Source organism: Amia ocellicauda, chromosome 12 (genome assembly GCF_036373705.1).
Source record: "Amia ocellicauda isolate fAmiCal2 chromosome 12, fAmiCal2.hap1, whole genome shotgun sequence".
NCBI lineage: Eukaryota > Metazoa > Chordata > Actinopteri > Amiiformes > Amiidae > Amia > Amia ocellicauda.
The window spans coordinates 17,249,853-17,275,695 of NC_089861.1; the positions used below are offsets into that span (position 1 = coordinate 17,249,853).

The window sequence follows — 25,843 nt, forward strand, 5'->3', positions numbered from 1 at the left end:
TATCTTTACTGTAAGTGTATGGGATGGATGTTAAAACCTGCAATCAAACAAAGGGAAAACATTTTCTCTTTAAGAAACACCACAGAATAGTGCTATAAAGCTATTTTGTGGCTTTGTCTGTATAGTTGAACACCAGTTGAATATCTCAGGCCATCCAGGGAGTGAGTTGAGTAAGCTCTGTAAGAACAAGAGTAGTGAAACAAATGGAAGTAACTTGAATACAGACATGATACAAAATAATGTATGCAAAACTATTTAAATTTAAATACATTTTCCTATCATACCTCTTCTTTTGAACTCCTCTACATTATCATGAATATATCCAATCAGGAGTTTTTCAAATGCCCCACACTTTGCATTTGTTATGATTTTGGGAGCAATGGAATGGATGGCAATTTTTAAATTGCTGTTCAGATCTTCTCCAAATCTTTCCTTCACCTCATACAGCAGTTTAAGAGGAAACGCAAGGGTAATGTTAGTTATATACCATGATATATAACGATCCTATAAATCAACACTGTACTCTGCTCATTAAAATTAATTTACGGAAAGTACGGATAGAAAGTAACTTACCAGTTGAGGAATTTGAAGAAATGGAAACAATCCTATGACTTCTGCAGAAGGCCTCTGCATCAATTCTGTCCTTCCACGTACAGTGTGGTGCATTCTGTCTTTGACAGATTCCAGATTTGGCCTACATTTCTCCATCTCTAGGTGCATTGCTTTAATGTGCTCATTGAAGCTATGGTCATCCTCTCCAAAGTCCTCTAACTCTAGCACACTCTGCAGGAAATAACATATGCAGATGTAAACAAAATTCCTATAAATGCAAAGACAACCTTAAACTATTCCAACCAAAACAACTAATTAGTTACATAAGAGCAGGTGGACTAGAATTGCACACATTTTATGTAAATTGTGGTTACAACATAGGTTGAAGTTTTACAACAATTTAAAATTGCCATTTAAAATAAAAAATGCTCTAATCAATAATAAGATCTGCTGTTGTGATGTCCTTGATATTTCAGAATCTGAGACTGTTTCAAGACTTCTTTTTCTTTTGACGCCATATTTTGCCTTCATGTCATTAATGATGTTGAGGTGTAGTAATGGCTTTCTCTCCTTTTTAAATTTATTTCTGAGGCATGGTAGTAAAGTTTCCTTAAATAAAAAATAAAAGGATAATAGCATTTGGATTTAAGGACAATTTAAAATGTAACATAACCACTGTGGCTTCCATCGCCCAGAAATGTAAATTTGGTAATGACACTGCCCAGGACATCTGAATACATTTTGTGACTTGGATACCTGAAATAAAGAATATTAATATAATCGTTACTAAAATAGAATGATCAATGGTGATGAATTGTTCTGATGTCATATACATTAATATATTGCAATGAATACTGGTAAACCTGCATTTAATATCGCCATGCCTGTTCCAATAGAGAATATTTTAAATGTAGGTTACTCATATATTGGTGTATGTTACACACTAACTAATCGAGCAAACGGTTATTATAACAGTGGCCTTAACGATATATTCACTAAAGTAAAGTTAGTCTACTTTTTACTTTGAATAAACTCCTAAAACATAATGGTAATAAACGAGATGTAATACTTGGTTCAGCAATGGACCAGAACACAAACAACATTATATTAAGTACCAATATACACCAGGTGAATTCAAACAAGTGCTACCCGAGCACAAATACAGGGCAAATGTGATTTGGATTTGAAGCTTGAAGTTACTGCCAATGATCAAACTGTCAATATTTAAAAAAAAACAATGACAGCAACGGTAAGAAACCCGCACCGAGAGCACAAACGAACGAGTCAGAAAATGAGTGCGTTGGACGAGATGGGGTAAATGCATGACTGATGTCACAGATCCAGGAGATAATTGTGTTATTTCTATGTAAGTGAATTAGTTAGATTGTTTATTTTAACAGCACAAACCGGCACAAATCGAGCACAAACGAATGACACGGGTTTGGAGCGATTCGGATGACATGGGGCGGAGAGTGACGTCACAGCCCCGAATCATACTTGTTATTTCTAAGGAATGGAAATAGATAAAGTGTTCATTTTAACGGCACAAACCGGCACAAATCGAGCACAAACGAATGGCACCGGTTTGGAGCGATTTGAGCGAGATGGGATGGAGAGTGACGTCACACAGCCCAAAAAAGAATGCTTAATATCTCAAACACCAAACCAGCACAAATGTTCATTTTTGCGGCACAAATCAGCACAAACACAGCACAAATGAATATAATAGTTTTGGTGATTATTTAATTATATGGGGTGCCAACTTCACGGAGGTCTTCACAGCGGCCTGGTTTTGCAGAAAAAGCTCTGGGACGCGTCCGGCAGGGCATGGCACGACACTGACGCTTAAGCCACTGGAACCGAGGCATTAGTTCCCTACCTATTTAAAGTGGTGGGTGGAGGGGTGGTTGTGTTACTACCACCTGTGATAGGCCTATATCACGGGCGCTAGTGACCTTAAACCACAAAATATGCTACTCCATTTTTAAGATGAGGGGAATCGTGTTGAAAAATGTACATAACATGTAATTTGTACAGATGGGTGTATATTATGTGACAGGAGTGATGGTTTTGTGAAGTGAGAGAAGAAATGCAATGCAGTGGTGTGAGTATCGGTTAATGTTGTGACAGGAGGTTAGCAAAAGCAGACGGTTATAGTGGTGAAATTGGGTTTATTGTTATATTAAAATGTGTAGATTGACAAACTTATATTATAAAGGATAGGGTGTAAACAGTAGAAATGTTGTTGGGCTGGTATTGTGTGAAGTTAAAGGAAAATAGTATGTTGTTAAGGAAAGTAATGGGAACATTAAGTTCAACTGTCTATTGTATAAACATACAGGTATTCCAAAATAATAAAGGAACAAAATCTGATTAAACATTCTGAGAAAGCTTGACTGAAATCTGATAAAGCGATGGCTGCTTGCTTGTAGTGCTGCTGTCAGTGTCATGGAGGTCTATTGAATATGGATATGATTGGATATGAGGTAGGCTACTGTTATGAATCATCGTCAATGAGTGCTTCAGTGCAGAAGATATTTAAACAGTGTCATGCAATGTTAGAAAGAAAAAAGTAGGGTATAAATCAATGAAGAGTTTTTAAATATCTCCCAGTATTGAAATAAATGATCTGGTTGCAGTAATGCGTTTCCATTCATAAATGTCATCATTGCAAGAGGTTGCGATGGTATTTGCGATGTATTCCCTATATATGCATACAATTCAAATAGTTAAATCTGTGTTCAATTCGTATTATGGAATGAAAATGACACCGCTACAGAGATATAGCGAAAGTGTTAATTACATTTATATTCACATAGCCGTGAAAATCTCTAAGTTAGCATTAAACCATTATGATATAATAACTGTTACAGTTGACTTATGTAAATAAAAGTGTACAGGGGATTATCATGCTTCCAAAGTCGGTGTAATTCGATGTGTGGGGGCTATACATAAGGGTACAATAATGTAGCTGAAGTTCAAGTTCATGTCATCACAAAGGACGTTTTCAAACAGCTGGTCTAGCGCTTGTTACTGACAGCATATGCTTCTAAAGTCAGTGCACTCCGAAGTGTGAAAATTATCTATGAAAACACTTGCTCAGGCATGATATGTAACCAATTTGAGGTCCGTTGTGTACTATCTATTCAGTTAATCTGCAGACTGACAGCCCCACATTAAACCACATTGGGCCCCGAGGCTATGACGTTTTTCTAGCACCCCCTTCTAACCGCCCCCCAAACCCCGTCCTGACAGGGGCGATTCTCGTCACGCCAATTATCGGGAGAGATAAAAAACAAAAAAGTTTTAGAGCGGAATTACCACGCTTTAATGGTTTAATGTGTGTAGTTTGTATGTGTAGGTTTTAACGCTAAGTGTATAAAAAGTGACACCTCTCTGACAAGTCCACGTCACTCGAAGATGCGGCTAATTTATGCGTGACGTCACACCAGGACAAGCTCGCTCTCTCTCCGGCTGTTTTGCTGCATTAGCGCTAATGAAAACCATCACCAAACAAGAATAATAACGCACCCAGAGGAGAGATACCCTGGCATCCAGGTATGAGGTATGTAACCAAGCATTAAAAAACGAGAGACGAGCTATTTTGTATAGAATCCCGAGCTGGGAGACGCACCTCTCTCTGGGATTTAAAATTAACTGCTGAATTGAAATAAATAAATGTGTTAATTTTAGCAAAGATGTAGGGATAATTAATCCGGTTGCTGAATGACTGTGCAACAAACAAGTCTTTCTGATGATCAGCCTCGAACCGCTGAGCAATGTTACTGATTAGTAGAGAAAATGCACGTTTAATATAGTATTAACAAACAAAGTAAATTACTTTAAGTTATTCATGTCTGCATATTAACACATTAATTATTATTATGATTAATAAATGAAATCATGCAAAGTAATATATTTTATCCAATGTTATTAATCTAATGATACCATTGTTTACCGTGCATGACAGTTATGCACAATTATTAATCTGTCATTGAACGCCAGTGGTTCCTGATGTGAGGAATCAATCAAACAAATGGGCTTTTTCCATTTTATAAGCAACAGTGATGAAATTAAACTTTCCGGAAATATATAGAAAAAGTATAGGTACACCCATAAATGTAAATTATTATTATTATTATTATCATTATTATTATTATTATTATTATTAACAACACTCCGGACTCACTTCACTGTCAATCAGCCGATTAAGCTCAGCCCTGGCGGCAGGATTAACTCGGCAGCGGGGCATCTGAAATGACTAAGGGGGCTACCGTAACACATTTAAACATGAACAATTAATAACCGGATAAAAAACACTGAGGGGGCACAATATTCCAACTGAGGGGGCATTGCCCACCTTTGCCAATGATTAAACTGGATTGCAGATTCAATTCATATTCATATTCAATTCCAGCCCAGTCTGACAAGAGAAAAGTCAACGTTTTGGATTGGAGAAACGTTTTTCTATGAGCCTACCAACAAAGACACCTGATCATGTTTTATAGTGAATCTATACTGTAGCCCAGGGTTCCCCAACTGGCAACCCACAGGCCAAATCTGGCCCGCCAGTATATATATATATACACACTAAAAGTCACAAATGCAATGTCCCAAGAAGGATGTGACCCTACCTACATAATGCAAAACTTACATTTTAACTTAATCAATGATGAGTAAGAATGCAGGAGACAGTCAACTAATCAACAGAGTTGAACAGCACCTGGTTCTGAAAATATAGCTACCTTTTTATGCAAGTGGCGACCAGCAATAGATGGAGAAAAACTACACCAGTCGAGTAATTAATTTCAACAGTAATCTTCATTTTAATTAGACTTTACAAACAACAAGAGGGCTTAATTTGAGTCTATTTCTTCTGAGCCAAGGCCCATAGAACATAACTTAACTGCCTGAGGTAGGATATGTGCCTTAACAGTATCTTTCACAAGAAAATAAAAATGGCCTAATAGAAGGGTGATTTTTTTAAATTAGGCCTAATTACAATTGCAACTGTCCAAAAAGGTAGCATCCTACATAAAACAACAATTAAAAGAAAAAAAAGGCAATGTCTGTGTCTTAATGTCTGTATCTGAAGTCTCGGGATAACCTGCTCCTGTAATGACAAAACAAACAGAAAATACTGTCAGCATGAGACCTAAAATAGCCCTGGATAAGCACTAATATTATTATTATTATTATTATTAATAATCACAATAATGTTAGCAGCCAATATGACTATATATTAAATACTAAATGACTTAGTTAATGGGAAAATTTGCATTTGCCCTCGGACACGATCTTGTGAATGTAGGGTGAGAGGGATGGGCTGAAGTGCAGTAGCCTTCCAGATGACAAGTCCGAATCGAACAACTCAAGCTTCCTATTAAAGGCCTCCATTCTTCCACAATGCCCACCACTGTTCCTCTTCCTTGTAACTGCAGATTTAACCAGTTTAAGTGACAGAATATGTCAGCCAAAAAAGCAACATTAGAGAGGAATTCCTCAATTTCCAAAATAACAAGGTGTTCAGCTGCTGCCCTCCTTTTGCATTTTCTTAGAAAATCCACAACCTGGTCATGCAGCACACACTAGAGCTTTTCCTTTACTCAGCCAGCACACGTTGTTGTGAAACAGCATATCTTCGTGGGTGGCCTCCTCTGATTCTGTCACAAGCTTTCTGTGTTGGGTGCTTCATGTCCCCCTGACAAAGTTGTTTATTCACATTATTTTATCCATTACATCTTTAGCTCACCGTTTAGTCTAGCACACAGCACACTCTGATGGATGAGACAGTGCAAGCCATTAAATTTAAATAGAATTATAACATTTATGATTATTCAAAACATACATCTGAACTAATTGCTAATTGATGTTCTGAGGAGGTTCATTTATTGAGGAGACATGACACCTTTTTCGTGAGACTAGCTTGTCAATGTCCGGTGTAATGTGTTGTGCTGAAGCGATCTTCAGTATGGACATTCAGTCGTGATGTCTTCATCAGTGACACAGCTGTCCGCACAGGTCTGCGCTTCACACACTGAGGACTGTGCAGCCTGGAGGCGGTCTCTGGAACCGGCGCTGTAATAAGGGCTTAACCTCATCTTTAAGCGTGTCATTGATGCAGGACTGTATCAATTAAAAACCACTTGCACACTGCGTCCATCTCCAAAGATCTTGTTAAGAGTAAGCAAGTTCTCCTCTTGTAATTGTGCAGCGAGCAGCAATCTTAATCAAACCAAAAGAATAATCGAAAATAGGAGTTTAAACAGAACAAACTAATCACAATAAAGACCGTAAAATATAACCATAGGTGAAACCAAACACCAGTACAAATACAAGATAACGAACCAAATAGTGCAAACTAAAAAACCAATAATAAAAACAACCCAATATTGTGAAAAGAGCGATTGATGCACTCTAGAATAAAAACACATGCAATTAATAATTCAGATCTCACATGCAACTACTTAACATCACTAACACTGCTACAATGGCCACATGTCTGTGAAATATCGTCTCTCGCTTAAAATAACAGCAAGTTTAAATAGCAATAACTTGACAATAGTCAGTTAGGACACCGTTTGGAATTAGGGAACAATGCAGCCACCTGGTACACATGGTTTGCTGTAGTTTATTTCTTTAATTCAGCAACTTTGTGCAGCCCCTGCTCTCTCTTCAGACACCCAGTACTTCACTTTGTGTTTAGTCTCGTAGTGCCGATTGAATTATCTCATCCCGGCTAAACTCTCCTTACAAACGAGGCATACAGGTTTTAAACTGCTGCACAAACAGTAATTCCCACTCCCAACTTTCCTGAAATACTCTACCTTTCTTGTCGATTTTTCTTTTCTTGGACATTTTGAGGTGAGTTTATTGCAGATGACTGAAATAACAGGATAGCGGACAGTAACTCAGCCTGTGATTGGCTATTAAAACCCGACCTCGTTCGCAGTGGCTGATGGGAATTGTAGTTTTCACACGCCATTTCTGCATTCACAAGCTGTCGCCGGCCTAATTACTTAATGATAAACCACCTTTGCAGGGGCCGGATTAAAACCATTGGAGGGCGTATTTGAGTTTGACACCGCTGAATAAATGCATTACCCTGCAGAAGGAACCTACTGGAACTGCTTAATGTATACTAAACTCATGTGAATCACTACAATTTAACACCACTGAACTTGGTGTAAGATTGTGAAGGCAATTGCTGGCACCTGAGCAACTTCTGGAAACTAGGAACCAGGGGGGCAGGGAGCTCTGACAATGGGAGATGTTCCACTAAGGAAAGAAAACCAAGGGAAACTGCCAGTAGGAAAGTCCTGAAATGTTTGTACCTCAATGCCAGGAGTATAAGGAACAAGATGTTAGACTTGGAAGCCACAGTGCTAGCATGTGACAATGATGTTGTAGGACTGACAGAAACATGGCTTACAGAAAATGATGGGGATGAATACAAGTTGGAAGGATACACACAGTTTAGGAGAGACAGGCAAAATCAAAGAGGGGGTGGGGTAGCATTATATGTGAAAAATGACAATGAGGCAGAAGAACTTGTATTAGATCCCAGTAAAGGAACAGAATCTTTGTGGTTGAAACTTTTGAACAAGAGATCTGGAGGATTAGCGGTAGGAGTGTGTTACAGGCCACCAAACTCAGATATTCATAAAGATGCTGCATTTTACAGTGTAATCAGGACTGCATGTAGCAAGGATGTGGCTGTTATAATGGGGGATTTCAATTTCCCAAACTTAGACTGGGAAAGCCCAGTGGGGACTACGGAAGCAGAAATGGAAATGGTTGAGATGGTAAATGACTGCTTTCTAACTCAATTTGTCAGGGAACCGACCAGAGAGAGCGCATGTATTGACTTGATCTTTTCAAATGACCAAGATAAAGTCAGGGGGACAGTAGTTAGAGAACCAATGGCAAATTGTGATCACAATATGGTTAGCTTTAAGGCATTCTTTCAAAAAACAAGGTCCAAGTCTAAAACAATGGTCTACAATTTTAGAAAAGCAAACCTTGAAGGTATGAGACGGCACTTAGAAGAGGTAGACTGGAGCACACTGGATACAGAGTCCGTCGAAAATGGATGGGTATATTTTAAGAATATACTACTTGAGGCTCAGGAGCAATTTGTACCAAAACTTAGCAAACTGAGGAACAAAAAACACTGGCCAAAATGGTTTAATAGAGGTATGCAAAAAAATACAAAGAGGAAGAAAATGTTGAATAGCGCATACAAAAGGGATGGTGATGAAACAAAATACATAGAATATGTTGAGCTGCAAAGAGATCTTAAGAAAGGGATCAGGAAAGCAAAGAGGGAAATAGAAAGAAACATAGCTCTTGGAGCTAAAACCAATGCAAAGAGCTTTTTTCAATATTACAACAGCAAGCGGTCAATAAAGGAGGAGGTGAAACAGATAAATGGCAAAAATGAAGGTATCTTGGAAAACGAACAAGATGTGGCAAATATTCTAAATGAGTATTTCACAGAGGTTTCGACAAATAAAAAAACAGATAACATGCCACAGGTTGACAATCAGTCCAGTCAAACCCTAAGAGAGATCAGGATAAATGAGGAGGAGGTACTAAAGGGACTAGCAGAATTAAAAACAGACAAATCACCTGGGCCAGATGGGATATTTCCAACAGTACTTAAAGAAATGAGGGAAATTATTTATAGGCCGCTAACTCAATTATTCCAAATGACACTTAGAACAGGGGATGTGTCAACTGACTGGAAGACAGCAAATGTCATACCAATCCACAAGAAAGGGGACAAAACTGATCCAGGAAATTACAGACCAATCAGTCTCACCTGCATCACTTGTAAAATGTAGGAAAAAATGATTAGACAGAAAATAGAGGAGCATCTCAATGAAAACCATATTCTTGGAGATAGTCAACATGGGTTTAGACGAGGCAGATCATGTCTTACTAATTTATTTAAAAAATTTGAACATGCAACTGCAGCTGTAGATCATGTGAAAGCATATGATATGATATACTTAAATTTTCAAAAAGCTTTTGATAAGGTTCCACACCAAAGACTGATCCTGAGATTGGAAGCTGTAGGCATTCAGGGTAATGTAAGTAGATGGATTATGAACTGGTTGATGTATAGGAAACAGAGGGTGTCGATTAGAGGAGTCGCTTCTAACTGGAGTGAGGTTGTTAGTGGAGTTCCACAGGGATCAGTACTAGGGCCTTTGCTTTTTCTAATCTATATTAATCATCTGGACTCTGGGATAGTTAGCAAACTTGTCAAATTTGCAGATGATACTAAAATAGGTGGCTCAGCAGATACAATCTTGGCAGCACAGGCTATTCAGAAGGACTTAGATAATATTCAGTTGTGGGCCAACACCTGGCAAATGAAATTCAATGTGGACAAGAGCAAGGTAATACACGCAGGTAACAAAAATGTCCACTATAATTACACTATAGGAGGTACAGATCTAGATGAAGTAACACATGAGAAAGACATAGGAGTCTATGTGGACTCCTCACTTTCTCCATTCAAGCAATGTGGGGAAGCAATAAAAAAGGCAAACAGAATGTTAGGGTATATTGTCAAAAGTGTAGAATTGAGAACAAGGGCAGTGATGTTCAGACTGTACAATGCACTAGTTAGAGCTCATCTGGATACTGTGTACAGTTCTGGGCTCCAAGAAGGATATCGCTGCTCTAGAGGCAGTTCAGAGGAGAGCAACCAGACTTATTCCAGGTCTTAAGGGAAAGTCCTACTGAGAGACTGAGGAACTGAACCTTTTCACCCTGGAACAGAGGAGACTACATGGGGACTTGATCCAAGTCTTCAAAATCATGAAAGGCATCGACTACATCAAACCAGAGGAGCTTTTATAGATCAGCAGGGACACACGCACCCGGGGACACAAATGGAAATTGGGCTTCAAGGCATTCAAAACGGAAAACAGGAGACACTTCTTTACACAGAGAGTCGTCACAATCTGGAATAAACTACCCAGCGATGTGGTTGAAGCTGAAAGTTTGGGAACATTTAAAAATAGTCTGGATATTAATGAACACCAAACGAGCATGATGAGTCGAATGGCCCCCTCTCATTTGTAAACTTTCTTATGTTCTTATGTTCTTATGTTCCGGATTGCTGTTACAAGGGGGCTGGACACTTATCTGATCAAGCCATTTCAATATTTTTTATACATTTTCTACAAATTTCAAGAATGTTGCACTAGGATGTGTAGTTGAATGGAGGGAAAAAAATGTGGAATGGACAAAAATGTGAAATGGGGTGTAGTCTCTCTTCCCCCCTCCCCTAAAAAACAAAACCCTTTGCCAGGTCCACTCTGTTACACACCCTTTGTTACGTCCACTACTTGAAAGTTCCCAAGACCACCACCAGAGGCCGCCCTTGCCACAGTGTTTTCCCAGGCTCTATGCCTCCATTCACTCATTACTGATGCATTAGTCCCTGTCTCACTCTTTCCCTACTCATTATCCCCTTGTGTATACATTGCCCTTTGTTTCCAGCCTTTATTGCAAAGTCTTTTTGTCTTTCTTGGTCACAATTCTTAGCATTATTTATGCTAGTATTGTCTTTTCATGTACCAATCCCCTGCTTTTGTCCTTTGATCTCTGACCCTTGGATTCTCCAAACCAGCCTGTTCACCCAGTCTCTTGACCACCCACTAGTTCCCTTGACCTCAAGTTCTGTTTTGCCCTTATTGTTCCCATTTGCTGGCCGACGGCCACTCACTCAACCTGATTTGTCTCTTGTGCTCTGCATCTGGGTCCACCACACCTGGCGATCCCATTACACCGCTACTCACCAGCAGAAATAAGGGATCCAACTCTGACCAGGAACATGACCAACCACACTGAAAGAGGAGCTGACAAGCAGGACCGCAGGTAAGTAGCTTGCCGAGGATAAATCTCACTCTCCACAACATCAGCAGCTACAGCTAAAACAAAACAAACACACACAGAGGAGACGGCAGCCAAACCTCCAGCTAGTGTACTTTGCATTGAGTTTTATATGTGGTTTCCTCCTCCTCCCTCCCCCCACTTTTATAGAAAGGTTACACTGTTCACAGCAACTATCCTACTCAGCTCTTCTTCCATATCACAACAGCATCTCTTAGTCACAGTCCAGCAAAAGGAAAGAAAAGCCTCTCAATTTGTGCTTGAGAGAGTCCTACAAACCCTTCTCATTGTCAGGGGGACCCTGAATTCACTATCAAGCCAATACTCATGTCCCAGCTTCCTACTTTGTTCTCCTCCTGAGGCTTTTAAAGGTTGGCAGCTCATTGAACCAGAGAGAATTAAGTGCAGGTGTGTCCAAGGAGGACCCAAATACATTTGATTAAACATCAAATAAACAAACAAACTCCTAAAAGCGATGATGATGCAGAACAACCCTAACCAACCAGTATGCAATCATCAAATGCAATCTTCCCCGGTCACCTCCCCAGACAGGAACACCCTTGTTTATTGAGACAGCGTATGCTTTTGCAAAGAAAGGCATTTCATTGTTTTTTATTGTTTTTTTTTATTTTTTTATTTATTTTTTTACAGAAAGCAAATGGAAAGGCACAATATAGTATTTCAAGCAGTACACTTTTTTCTCTGATTGATGCTTTAAAAGTGTGTTGTGCGAGGTGTGTCCTGCAGGTGGTTTGTGTTGCCATTATAGCAGGATTGTAGCAGAGCAGAGGTGGCTGGTGAGATTCAGGGCCAGTGAGCAGATCACGTGGGCTGTAATGCAGAGAGACTGAGCTGCGAGCAATTGTGTTTGTCTCTTTTGCATATGACTGTTTGACTCTCTTCCTCTCTACCCCCCGTGGCAGCGCTGGTAGGTGATGAAGGTGGCGCAGTTTTTGACCCCCAGATCTCTCAGGCTCTTTTTCAGGTCCACTGACTTCCCCTGCAGCGCCAGTGCCAGCTCAGCACCCCCTGCTCCTGCCCCGCCACGGCCCCAGCCCTGCTTCTCCCGCAGCCGCCAGCACAGCTCCCCTGCGGTGTCCGAGCGCTGCATCACCAGGCTCTCCCTGCGCCCTGAGCTCCCATCTATCACCACCACTGTCACCTCAGAGCTCTCGGGCTCCGGCAGGGACACCCGCAGAGAGGTGTGGGAGAGGTTGGGGAGCAGCTGGGGGGAGGGGCTGGGGCTGGGGCTGGGGCAGGGGCAGGGGCAGGGGCAGGGGCAGGGGCAGGGGCAGGGGCAGGGGGGGCAAAGACTTGGGCGGACATCTTTCATTGACTTCATCAGGAGCTGTAAATGAGTGAAAGATGAATATTAAATTTAGTAATAGCAGTAGTTGTTGAAGCAGTAAAATGTGGTTTTGAAGTAGTAGAAGTAGGATCAGTAGTTGATGCTAGTAGTTCCAGCAGTAACAATAGTAGCAACATTCGGTTATTCAACATTTGATTTGATTGTGGAATATCAGGGTATAGTAGTAACAGTAGTAACTGCTGTATTTGCAGTATTTCAGAGATCAGACTCCGAGAACCTGAATAACTAGAGCCAAGAACATAAGAACAAAAGAAAGTTTACAAACAAGAGGAGGTCATTCAACCCATCGTGCTCGTTTGGTGTCCATTAATAACTAAGTGATCCAAGGATACTATCCATCCACTATGTCTATTTTTAATTGTTCCCAAATTTTCAGCTTCAACCACATAGCTGGGGAGTTTGTTCCAGATTGCAGGTGAAAGAAGGTTTAAGAATAACTGCTCTGTCTGTCTCTGTCCGTTTAATTCAGTTGTGGTTAGATTGGCCTTTATAAATGTTTTACTTTCATTTTTGCTTCAGATGATTCTCTGAATAAATTATTGTCAGCCACCATCCCCACCCCCGCACCATGTTTCAAATTTCGGAGCTATGTTCTGTTTTACTAATCATCTGCTTATTCTTTTTCTTCTTATTTATTATTATTATTATAAGTATCACTAATTTGATTATCATTATATAATGGTGGACTTTTACATTGGCTCAACGGGTTTACCGGAAAAAGGCACAGACAGTCAGGGAGAGCGAGAGAGACCATGGTGTGAGAGACAGACAAAGAGACAGACAGACAGACCTGAGAGACAGAGACTGATGAGAGAAGAGTTAAAGATAGAGATGCAGATTAGAAGTATAGATAGAAACTGACATAAATATTTTGAGAAACAGACGAGAGACAGACTGATGGAGACAGGCAGGCAGGATAAAGGGAGAGAAATGTGTTTTTACCCCAGGTGTAATTGCCAGTGTTGCCATTGCTGTCGGTCTTGGTTGAGTCGATTACTGCTGTCCGTATATCTCTCTCTCTCTCTAATTCAAATTGCTTTCAAATTGCTCTCCCTCTATCTCTGGGTCTGTGTTTGCCTGTGTCTGATGTTTTCTCTTTGTGTCTCTCACACTCTCTGTCTCTCAGGTCTTATACTGCTCTGTATGGAAAGCCCCTGATTGGTTATGGTAGATCAGATGCCAAAACCTCACTCTTTCTCTCTTTCTCTTTCTCTTTCAAAAAATACTGCGCCACAGTTTTACAGACTGTTCCCCAGCTCTTCCTTTCTGTCTCTTTCTTCCCCCTCTCTCACCATTCTTTTACCTGTCTCCTCTCCAACTACCTCCATCTCTCTCCTCACTTTGTCTCTGTCTCTCTCCCCCTCCCTAGCTCTTCCTTCCTCTCTTTCTCCCCTGTCTCTCTCCTCCTTTCCACTAAACACCTCAATACCACAAAACCTTAGAAAACACTCAATATCCCTCTATGATCACCAACAGAATCTTAAAGCTTGTTGCCTGGAATGTATGTTTGTCTTTCAGTATAGTGGTTGATGGGGGCAGCAGTGATACTTTCTCTCTGTGCCTATAGGAAGAATTCACCTCCTTGGACTTCACATATGGTTCTGTTACAGCCCCATACGTCAGCAATTTGAGCTACAGTAGCTCATCTGTTGAATCAGAGCACACAGGCCAGCCTTCGCTCCCCACGTGCATCGATGAGCCTTGGCCGCCCATGACCCTGTCACTGGTTCACTGCTTTTCCTTCCTTGGACCACTTTTGATAGGTACTGACCACTGCAGACTGGGAACACCCCACAAGAGCTGCAGTTTTGGAAATGCTCTGACCCAGTCATCTAGCCATCACAATTTGGCCCTTGTCAAAGTCGCTCAAATCCTTACGCTTGTCCATTTTTCCTGCTTCTAACACATCAACTTTGAGGACAAAATGTTCACTTCCTGCCAAATATATCCCACCCACTGACAGGTGCCATGATAACGAGATTATCAGTGTTATTCACTTCACCTGTCTGGTCATAATGTTATGGCTGATCGGTATATACACTCACCTAAAGGATTATTAGGAACACCATACTAATACTGTGTTTGACCCCCTTTCGCCTTCAGAACTGCCTTAATTCTACGTGGCATTGATTCAACAAGGTGCTGAAAGCATTCTTTAGAAATGTTGGCCCATATTGATAGGATAGCATCTTGCAGTTGATGGAGATTTGTGGGATGCACATCCAGGGCACGAAGCTCCCGTTCCACCACATCCCAAAGATGCTCTATTGGGTTGAGATCTGGTGACTGTGGGGGCCAGTTTAGTACAGTGAACTCATTGTCATGTTCAAGAAACCAATTTGAAATGATTCGACCTTTGTGACATGGTGCATTATCCTGCTGGAAGTAGCCATCAGAGGATGGGTACATGGTGGTCATAAAGGGATGGACATGGTCAGAAACAATGCTCAGGTAGGCCGTGGCATTTAAACGATGCCCAATTGGCACTAAGGGGCCTAAAGTGTGCCAAGAAAACATCCCCCACACCATTACACCACCACCACCAGCCTGCACAGTGGTAACAAGGCATGATGGATCCATGTTCTCATTCTGTTTACGCCAAATTCTGACTCTACCATCTGAATGTCTCAACAGAAATGGAGACTCATCAGACCAGGCAACATTTTTCCAGTCTTCAACTGTCCAATTTTGGTGAGCTTGTGCAAATTGTAGCCTCTTTTTCCTATTTGTAGTGGAGATGAGTGGTACCCGGTGGGGTCTTCTGCTGTTGTAGCCCATCCGCCTCAAGGTTGTACGTGTTGTGGCTTCACAAATGCTTTGCTGCATACCTCGGTTGTAACGAGTGGTTATTTCAGTCAAAGTTGCTCTTCTATCAGCTTGAATCAGTCGGCCCATTCTCCTCTGACCTCTAGCATCAACAAGGCATTTTCGCCCACAGGACTGCCGCATACTGGATGTTTTTCCCTTTTCACACCATTCTTTGTAAACCCTAGAAATGGTTGTGCGTGAAAATCCCAGTAACTGAGCAGATTGTGAAATACTCAGACCGGCCCGTCTGGCACCAACAACCATGCCACGCTCAAAATTGCTTAAATCACCTTTCTTTCCCATTCAGACATTGAGTTTGGAGTTCAGGAGATTGTCTTGACCAGGACCACACCCCTAAATGCATTGAAGCAACTGCCATGTGATTGGTTGGTTAGATAATTGCATTAATGAGAAATTGAACAGGTGTTCCTAATAATCCTTTAGGTGAGTGTATATACACACACAAACACACTACACGACTGGCCTCCCATGATGCAATGGCCTGCCCTTCCCTCCACATAAATTCTAAAGAAAAGTGTTGCTAATTGTGTGGAGCGAATAAATGGAATCTATTAAATCTGTTTAACTGTCATCACAATCTCAATTATGAGGTTTACACCCCCTGCTCCTCTCACTGCTTGACTGCGGTCGCGTTGGTGTAGCGCAGATTTCCGCAGTTCTGCGCGGATCTGCGCTGTTCCACCAAAGTGATCAGTGGGATTCTGCAGATCTGCGGAAAGCTTAGAAAAATTGCGGCGACAACATTCGAGAAACAAAGTTGAATGCAATACACTAATAATAACTGTAAGTGTTGTAAAGTAGGTTTAAAAGTGTTGTCACTAGTGAGAAAATATATTGGTTTAATAACTGCTAATTTAAAATCTATATTTCTTAAGTGAAACTGAAAACTGAATTACACTAACAGTATGTTTACAGATGCCGTTTATTAACAATGGTGATGTTGCTAAGTAAAATACGTTACATTTTTACATTTAACAATGTTGTAAGTAGTCAAATGTATATTCAAAGTTTTAATAGCTGCTAATATAAATTCTGTATTTCTGAAGTGAAACTGAAAATTGCACCGTTACTAACGAAAACAACCTGGCTCCCTGCCAACAACATACATGGTACAATATGAAATCATTGAGAGTATCAGTCGTGACTTTCTGGAATTGTGATTGTTTCATAGAATTACTTTGAATAATTAAACTAATTTTTAAATTTCAACATGAGTTTTGCAACTTCAAGACATGCATTAAAAAAAATATTTTAAATATACATAGAACAGCCTTATCGATGTTTTTCATTATTACAAACATGGTGAAATCATTTAGAATTTATTGAAGGCTGTACTGGAATTATTATTATTATTTGATATATCACAGCTCCGACAACATTAGGTTTGGTTTTCATAGTATGAACATTTAATTTGATGAAAATTGTGTTTTAATTATGCATTTAATGAATGTTAACTTTAGTAACGACAACGACAAAATAAGATGTTTCTTTTTTAACTTAAGAGTTTTCATAGAAAACATTCTTATAGAAAACCCTTTGTCTAGGGGGAAAAAACTTCAGAATGGTTTTTACTTTGAAAAAAGAAAAGAAAAACAAGACATGCATAGGTTATTTACTTTGAAGTATAACGACAAATATGAATTAATTTCGTATATCCTGAGTTTAAAAAAATATTTAATTGCAATGTAATTAAAAGTGACCTGTAGACTCTGTCCCACCATGTGTAATATATTACAGACGTTATATTCAAGAAGACTATTGTTACACTTGAGAACAGGATTATGACACGTAAAAACTTAATGAAGAATGCAGTGTTACATCCCAGAAATTATAAGAAACTTGTGGAGACAGGTTTTGTATTTCAGCCTGACATTCTGGAAAGTATTGCCACCATAACTAATGTTGATGTCCACGATTTGAGGAATTATTTCTGTGCAGTGAAACATATTTTAACTTTGTTATTCACCCAAGTTTCTTGTGAATGCAGCTTTTCAATTCTGAAATGAATTAAAACCAGACTGAACTCTGTGTTGAGGGGTGACCATCTTGATGCTCTTATGCTTCTGAAAGTTGACAAATATATGTTCATCATCACTCATCTGATGATTGAAATATTCATAGTCTGACTCCTAAAAGGCAGCCGTAGCAGTCATAGTCAACTCAACTCAGGATCAGGCACCTGAATTCATCAGCAGTCAGTTTAATGCAGCAGTAGCATCAGTCGGAGAAGTGAGTACTGTATTTATTATTATTATTATTATTATTATTATTATTATTATTATTATTATTATTATTATTATTGAATATTTACACTTTCAAACATGACAGAAAAAATGTTTCTGTTGACAGACAGTATGGTATATTGTGTAATACCTAAGCAAAACATTTTCTATAAAAGGCATTCTTATGTGTTTTGTTTTATGGTTGTTAAATGTCCAATAGTCTAGAGCAGGGGTAGTCAATAGGCGGACGCTTTTGACTGGACGGGAGAATATTTATTATTATTATTATTATTATTATTATTATTATTATTATTATTATTTCTTGGCAGACGCCCTTATCCAGGGCGACTTACAACATAAGTGTAAACAAAGTGAAAAAAAAACTGTGTACAAGGCATCAATTAATACAAATTTAATTTAACTAAAACATAGCAATTCAAAATAATAAATTTTACAAATTCCAATTTACAATTAAGTTTAATCATAACTTTTATGATGAAAGTAATGTTACGGAGGTTTGTTGTACTCAGTGCTGGTTATAGTGTGGAACCTAGTCGCAGCAATTCCTGGTTATTATCCAATAGGATGTTACGTATTAATATGGGATGTCCTGTATAGAGTAGCGTTCCCTTTACTTCAGGGATGTCAATGATATCCGGCCTGAGATGTGTTGGATAAAAAAACAATCAAAAAACGTTTGCTTACAGTTATTATCAACTATGTGTAATAAGAAAAGTAACAGGTTTCTATGATATGATACATTAATTAACACTAGAAGCGCAGACATTTCGTACAAGCGCCAATGGCGGTCTCTTTAACAGCTGTGGTATGATAAAGCAAACCATCGTATAAAAACTATATCAAATCCAACATTTACTTTTACATAGCACAAATGTAGTATTTAAAATGAAATATGACTATAAAACATTAATATTATTGCTATAAATAACATCAATACACTTGTTTTCGAAACGGCACACTGCAGTCAAAACATGAATAACTATATAGCCTACAATAAGCAAAAAAGATCAAAAACGTCATATATTAAGGGAATGAAAAAAAGTGCAAACGTAAATATTGGAATAATGATCAAGCAGTATTTTATAGTTCAAAAATAACTATTGCATTTATCAAACATTGTACACTAAACATTTTCAACACCGTGTAAATAATAATAATAATAATAATAATAATAATAATAATAATAATAATAATGTTTACTGTTATTATCCCGTGCAATAACGGGAAGGCATTAAGTATGTTAACCACTAAGTAACCGATATAGTTATGCCTTTAAAAACTAGAAACAAAATAACAAAGTGTTCATATGCACAATCCATGTTTATTTGCGGGTAATCACTGTATCCACTCAATCTGAGCTCAAACCAGCAAATTAAAATGTCACAGCCTCCCTATAGCGCACTACAGTGAGGGAAAAAAGTATTTGATCCCCTGCTGATTTTGTACGTTTGCCCACTGACAAAGAAATGATCAGTCTATAATTTTAATGGTAGGTGTATTTTAACAGTGAGAGACAGAATAACAACAAAAAAATCCAGAAAAATGCATTTAAAAAAAGTTATAAATTGATTTGCATGTTAATGAGGGAAATAAGTATTTGACCCCTTCGACTTAGTACTTGGTGGCAAAACCCTTGTTGGCAATCACACAGGTCAGACGTTTCTTGTAGTTGGCCACCAGGTTTGCACACATCTCAGGAGGGATTTTGTCCCACTCCTCTTTGCAGTAATTAAGGTTTCGAGGCTGATGTTTGGCAACTCGAACCTTCAGCTCCCTCCACAGATTTTCTATGGGATTAAGGTCTGGAGACTGGCTAGGCCACTCCAGGACCTTAATGTGCTTCTTCTTGAGGCACTCCTTTGTTGCTTTGGCTGTGTGTTTTGGGTCATTGTCATGCTGGAATACCCATCCACGACCCATTTTCAATGCCCTGTCTGAGGGAAGGAGGTTCTCACCCAAGATTTGATGGTACATGGCCCCGTCCATCGTCCCTTTGATACGGTGCAGTTGTCCTGTCCCCTTAGCAGATGTTCATTGGCAAACTTCAGACGGGCCTGTACATGTGCTTTCTTGAGCAGGGGGACCTTGCGGGCACTGCAGGATTTCAGTCTTTCACGGCATAGTGTGTTACCAATTGTTTTCTTGGTGACTGTGGTCCCAGCTGCCTTGAGATCATTAACAAGATCCTCCCGTGTAGTTCTGGGCTGATTCCTCACCGTTCTCATGATCATTGAAACTCCACGAGGTGAGATCTTGCATGGAGCCCCAGACCGAGGGAGACTGACAGTTATTTTGTGTTTCTTCCATTTGCGAATAATCGCACCAACTGTTGTCACCTTCTCACCAAGCTGCTTGGCGATGGTCTTGTAGCCCATTCCAGCCTTGTGTAGGTCTACAATCTTGTCCCTGACATCCTTGGACAGCTCTTTGGTCTTGACCATGGTGGAGAGTTTGGAATCTGATTGATTGATTGCTTCTGTGGACAGGTGTCTTTTATACAGGTAACGAGCTGAGATTAGGAGCACTCCCTTTAAGAGAGTGCTCCTAATCTCAGCTCGTTACCTGTATAAAAGACACCTGGGAGCCAGAAATCTTGCTGATTGATACGGGATCAAATACTTATTTCCCTCATTAACATGCAAATAAATTCATAACTTTTTTGAAATGCGTTTTTCTGGATTTTTTTGTTGTTATTCTGTCTCTCACTGTTAAAATACACCTACCATTAAAATTATAGACTGATCATTTCTTTGTCAGTGGGCAAACTTTCAAAATCAGCAGGGGATCAAATACTTTTTTCCCTCACTGTATACTAGCATCCTGGCCTGTGTCCCAGACAGTCTGCCCCTGATGACACTCCTAAATAAGCTCAGGTGCCACCAATTGCCTTCAACAATAAGTTGAATGGAGTCTATTTTGCTTCGTTTACAATAGTGTACCTGTACCGTGAGGGCTCCAGGTACAGTTTCCTTTTCCAAATATCCAAGTCCAGCCGGAAACCAAAGAGTGAAACTCCGGGACTACTCAAATACTAGTTAAAATCTATAGTGTCAATTCAAGCCCAACGTGCCGAACCATAGAAAATGCATCACAATCACAAATGCATCACAATTAATCTCTGGTTCAGCTGGGCAGTTCTATGAAGGGGCGAGAGACAGACAGACTGGATTGCAGATATATATTCCTCGTGTCCCCATTACTGTCAATCTTGGTAGAGTCAATAGTTTTCTGTGCTCAGTATGTGTCTCTCTTTCTCTGGGTCTGTTTGTGTCTGTGTCTGTAATTCTCCCTTTGCTCCTTGCGTCTCTCAGGTCTTTTTGTGGAAAGTCCCCACTGTTTACTGCTTACTGTATATCAGCTGAAAGTACAGAACTGCACTCTCCCTCCTCTCTCTCTCTCTTTCTCTTTCACTTTTGAAAACCTAAAAACAACATTGCCACATTGTCACACCCAAAATGCTACCCTCACCCCCCACCCCTTTCAATTTGACATCAGTGTTTCCAAAGCATTGACAGACATGTCCAGTGCTCAAGAATTCAAGAGGGCCATAAGAACAATCTCTCTCCTTCTCTTTCCTTCTCTCCCCTTCTCTCTCCGTATCTACCTCTCTTCGCCTTCCACTCCCACTCAGTCACTTGCACAGATTACTTACTCAAACAATCTGCAACATTTATATGTGTTTGATATATTTACTTCTTTGACGTGACATGTGCAGGTGTGTGGTGCTGGGATGTGGAACGTGGGTGTCGGAGTGACAGAGCGCTGTGACGAGTTGGATTAGGGCCTGGCAGCAGGGCCTGGTTAATCAAAGCCTAGCCTGGGCAGGGGGCCCTGACACTCAGCACACTCTCCAGTCCCCGAGGTGGGGCTGTGGTCGTTGTCCATGCTCTGGTGTTGGAGGCCAGTAGGGAATCCGATCCTGGGTTCCCAGACAATTTTCTAGTCCCGAAATACCGGGATTGAAAGTGTGAAATACCTGGGATCACGGGAATGACGGCACAGTAATTCTTGTACTGTGTGCTGTAAGCTATTTATTAAAGAAAATGTGCAAGAATGAGTAAAGAGGTTAGTCATCTGTTCAAAATGTGAATCTGAAGTTTAGCCCGAGTTCAGCCGAGCAGCAGAGGAGGCACTGCTGAGTAGTGATGGGTCGTTCGCGTTGAGTGGCTCTAGAGCGGCTCTCGTAGGTGAACATTGGGAGTCGGCTCGCATATCAGAACAGCCGGATCTATTGATAAAAATATAAAAAAACAATTAAGATATTAATAATCAAAAGATTTAAATGAATAGAATTGACTAATTAAAAGAACGAAAAAATAAATAAAATAATATAGGCCTAAATGCTCAAGCACACACATTCGTTGTTCCTATCAATCTGACACACAGCGTCAACCAATGAACCAAAGAGGCGCGAGGGAGGGCGGGGCCAACTTGCTCACAGACACTTAGCAGCACTTTGATATATACATTCAAAAAGTTATACTTTAAATGCATGTGTAATAGCATCCTTCATTTTTACATTTATTTCAATTTTTGGGATGGTGCAGTTTGCAAATTGTTATTTATTTTTCTTTAATATGGTGCAATATTCTATTATGTTATTCAGATTGTATTTGTTTTGAATAGGTAGATTTATATGCGGTTTGTTTATATACATTAAATTTCAGTACTTTAAATGCAAATGTTTAATAGCAATCTGTTTCATAACAAACCAATGTAGTTGTAGTTAAGGTAGAGTATGATTTCATTCAATAATTTAATTAGAATTGCTTTAACACCAGTCATAGTCAAACTGTCACAAACTGCTTGACTTGAAAAAATACAAAAAAATTCATGCCTTAACTATGTTTTCTCGATTGTTACATAAAAAGCATGGCTTATTCTATTACACGATGGCTTTTTATGTATCAGTGTAGTATATAGCTTACATTACAGTCCACTAATGCATTCATTTCATCTTTGAGACTCTAGGCTACTAGTAGTACAAAATATGTTTAACAATCAATGCGATGCATGACATGATACATAAATAAAAACGTTAACGCATTTAAGAAAACAATAGGCTATTAGTTTTGTTGTTTTCGTTGATTCTATTGGTTGAATTATAATTATTACTACATTTAAAAATGACCCAGCTAATACACAACGTAGCAGCAACGTAATAATGTGTGTGTTAGCTGGGAAGCTCTTTTTGATCCCACGATTGAAAAAACGCTGAGGGTCATGGTCCAGCCCACAGTCAGTGACCAGGCAGGCACTCCAATGAAGGGGGTTGTTATCCTGTGAAGCACTGTCTGGTAACACAAGTTCATAAGCGTTTCCCTGTTATTGGGTTCTTTTGATAACTGGCGACTGGTGCCAACATTCACACTGGCACTGAAGGGAATTAAGCCACGCTGGATGCCTTAACACTGTGCATTGTGGGGGATTCCAGCCCCGCCTCCCATATCATCCTGGACTATGCCCTGCAGTGTGTCACAATATCTACTCACTTTATGCCCTGCAGTGTGTCACAATATCTACTCACTTTATGCCCTGCAGTGTGTCATAATATCTACTCACTTTATGCCCTGCAGTGTGTCACAATATCTACTTACTTTAAAATGTATTTATTCAGTCAATTATTTGCAGGCTAGATGCTTTCTCTCACCCAGTGGAACAGGCAACATCCAGTGTATGTATTGAAGCAATGTGATTGGCTGGAAATAATTCATATTGTGCACTAAGCTGCTGCTGATTGGTGGGCTTTGTTCTTCAGTCTGTGGGGCGAGACTAGTGATGGGGGGGGGGATTGGGTTCAGAATCTCTGTCTGATTTAAAGATAATGTGATGTAATCAGTTTGATAAAGTGTGTCAATCATTAGTGTCACACTGAGCAATCTGGTGCTCTGATGTTGCAGGTGCTGCAGGGTCACAGTCAAGCCTCTGTCTTCAGTCTGAAATCTGAAGCAAAGCCAATAACCCAGCCACAGTGTGTGTTAATATAGCTGGTCTGTGTGTGTTCAGTGCCCTGTGTGTGTGTTGAGTACCCTGTGTGTGTTAAGTACCCTGTGTGCATAACGCTTAAAGTGAGACTAAACTGGAAAATGTTACCCCTCCTCCCAAAACAACATCCTGTCTACAGTGCTGATTGAGATGCTGCTTCAGCCCCAGAGAGGCACCAAACTGAGAGGCACAAGTTGACAAATTTAATCTGTCACTCCATAGAAATCAATGGACAGTCTCCAGTACCCTAGAGCAGAGGTTCCCAAACTGGGGTCCTGAGGGAGTGCTAGGGGGTCCGAGGCCAAATCCTCCCCCCTTACCCCCCGCAATCCTCTGGCAATCAACCCCCTGCTTTCGCATGTTGTTGTAGTCCCCAACCCCCCCCCCCCCCCGCTATCACACGTTTTTACCGCCAGCCTCCGCCCCGCAATCCTTTGGTAGGAGGGGGTCCTCGTCGAAAATCTAGGCATCAAAGGGGTCCCTGGGTCAAAAAAGTTTGTGAACCCCTGCCCTAGAGCATGAGTGTGGTGGTGTGGTGACAACAGAGAGCTTTTCATTTTCTGTGAAAGGACACAAGACAGACACACACACACACAGTCACACACTCACACATCTGCACACTGCTGCTCAGATTCGAGTCTCTGGACAAACTTGTACAGAACTGGAGAGAGAGAGAGAAAGAAAGCACAAAATAATAGGTTTGTCTGATTGAGACTAAACACACAGGTAAAACAATATATTTTAATGTATATATTTTTTTACAGAAAGGAAATTTGAATACAGTACTTTTTTGCTTATTTTATGATACAGCAAAAAAAAAATCATTGTGTGTAGCAGACAGTAGAGGAGTGGTGATCAGACCAGTGATTTACAGAGCCACGCAGCAGATATGACAGAACGGATTGATGGTGAGAGACTGAGAGAGACAGAGCTGTGAGTGGGAGGTATTGTGTTTGATGTATATAGTTGTCTGTCCCCCCCTCTCTCCCTCTCTACCCCCCATGGCAGCGCTGGTAGGTGATGAAGGTGGCGCAGTTTTTGACCCCCAGATCTCTCAGGCTCTTTTTCAGGTCCACTGACTTCCCCCGCAGCGCCAGTGCCAGCTCAGCGCCCCCTGCTCCTGCCCCGCCACTGCCCCAGCCCTGCTCCTCCCGCAGCCGCCGGCACAGCTCCCCTGCAGTGTCCGAGCGCTGCATCACCAGGCTCTTCGTGCGCCCTGAGCTCCCATCCATCACCACCACTGTCACCTCAGAGCTCTCGGGCTCTGGCCTGGACACTCGCAGGCTGGTGTGTGACAGGCTCTGGTAGGGGGCGGCGGGGCTGCAGAATGCTGGTCGGACATCTTTCTGTGACAGACTAGAGGGCGGTTTTATCGCGGGCGGGGTCTGTGGAGAAGAAATAGTTACATTGTTTACAGTTCATAGCGGCCTGAAGACAAAGGGCACTGTACTGCCGGATACATTTATTGAAGCATTTTAAAAAACGAACGGTATTTAGACCAGAAAGTTAAATGCATCTTTCTTTCAAATTCGAATTCTTTGGCGTGACTGAGCGACATCAATGTTGCCCCAGCAATGACACAGAGCACCAGTCTTAACAGACGTATACACACAGATTTACAGTCAGAATAATGAGAGACAGTCAAAATCACCATGAAGTAAGTCAAAACAACCAAGTGCCAAGTAGAAAATATTGAAATAGGATGTGGACCCTGTTGTGCTTTATTTTTTCTGGAGAGACAGACAGACACTCAGGGTTGAGAGAGACAAGCCGACAGACAGACAGATACACAAAGAAAGACACAGACACTGAGAGATTGAGAGACTGTGAGAGAGACACTCGATCAGACAGACAGGCAGGCAGACACAGAGCTGTACTGTACCCAGCGATAGTAGACTTGGTTGGCCGTCATTGTGTGTTGATGTGTTCTTGGTGTCTTCTGTTCTTCTTTCTT

The 25,843-nt window shown here is 40.5% G+C and overlaps 1 long non-coding RNA gene across 1 annotated transcript; it reads right to left on the bottom strand.

Annotated features, from left to right (window-relative positions):
• Positions 1–5,354: 5,354 nt before the first annotated feature.
• Positions 5,355–7,463, bottom strand: LOC136764454 (uncharacterized). Its single transcript, XR_010821197.1, has 2 exons — positions 7,380–7,463; positions 5,355–5,665 (listed from the first exon to the last, which is right to left on the bottom strand). It is a non-coding gene; the product is annotated as an uncharacterized LOC136764454 (long non-coding RNA).
• Positions 7,464–25,843: the final 18,380 nt, after the last annotated feature.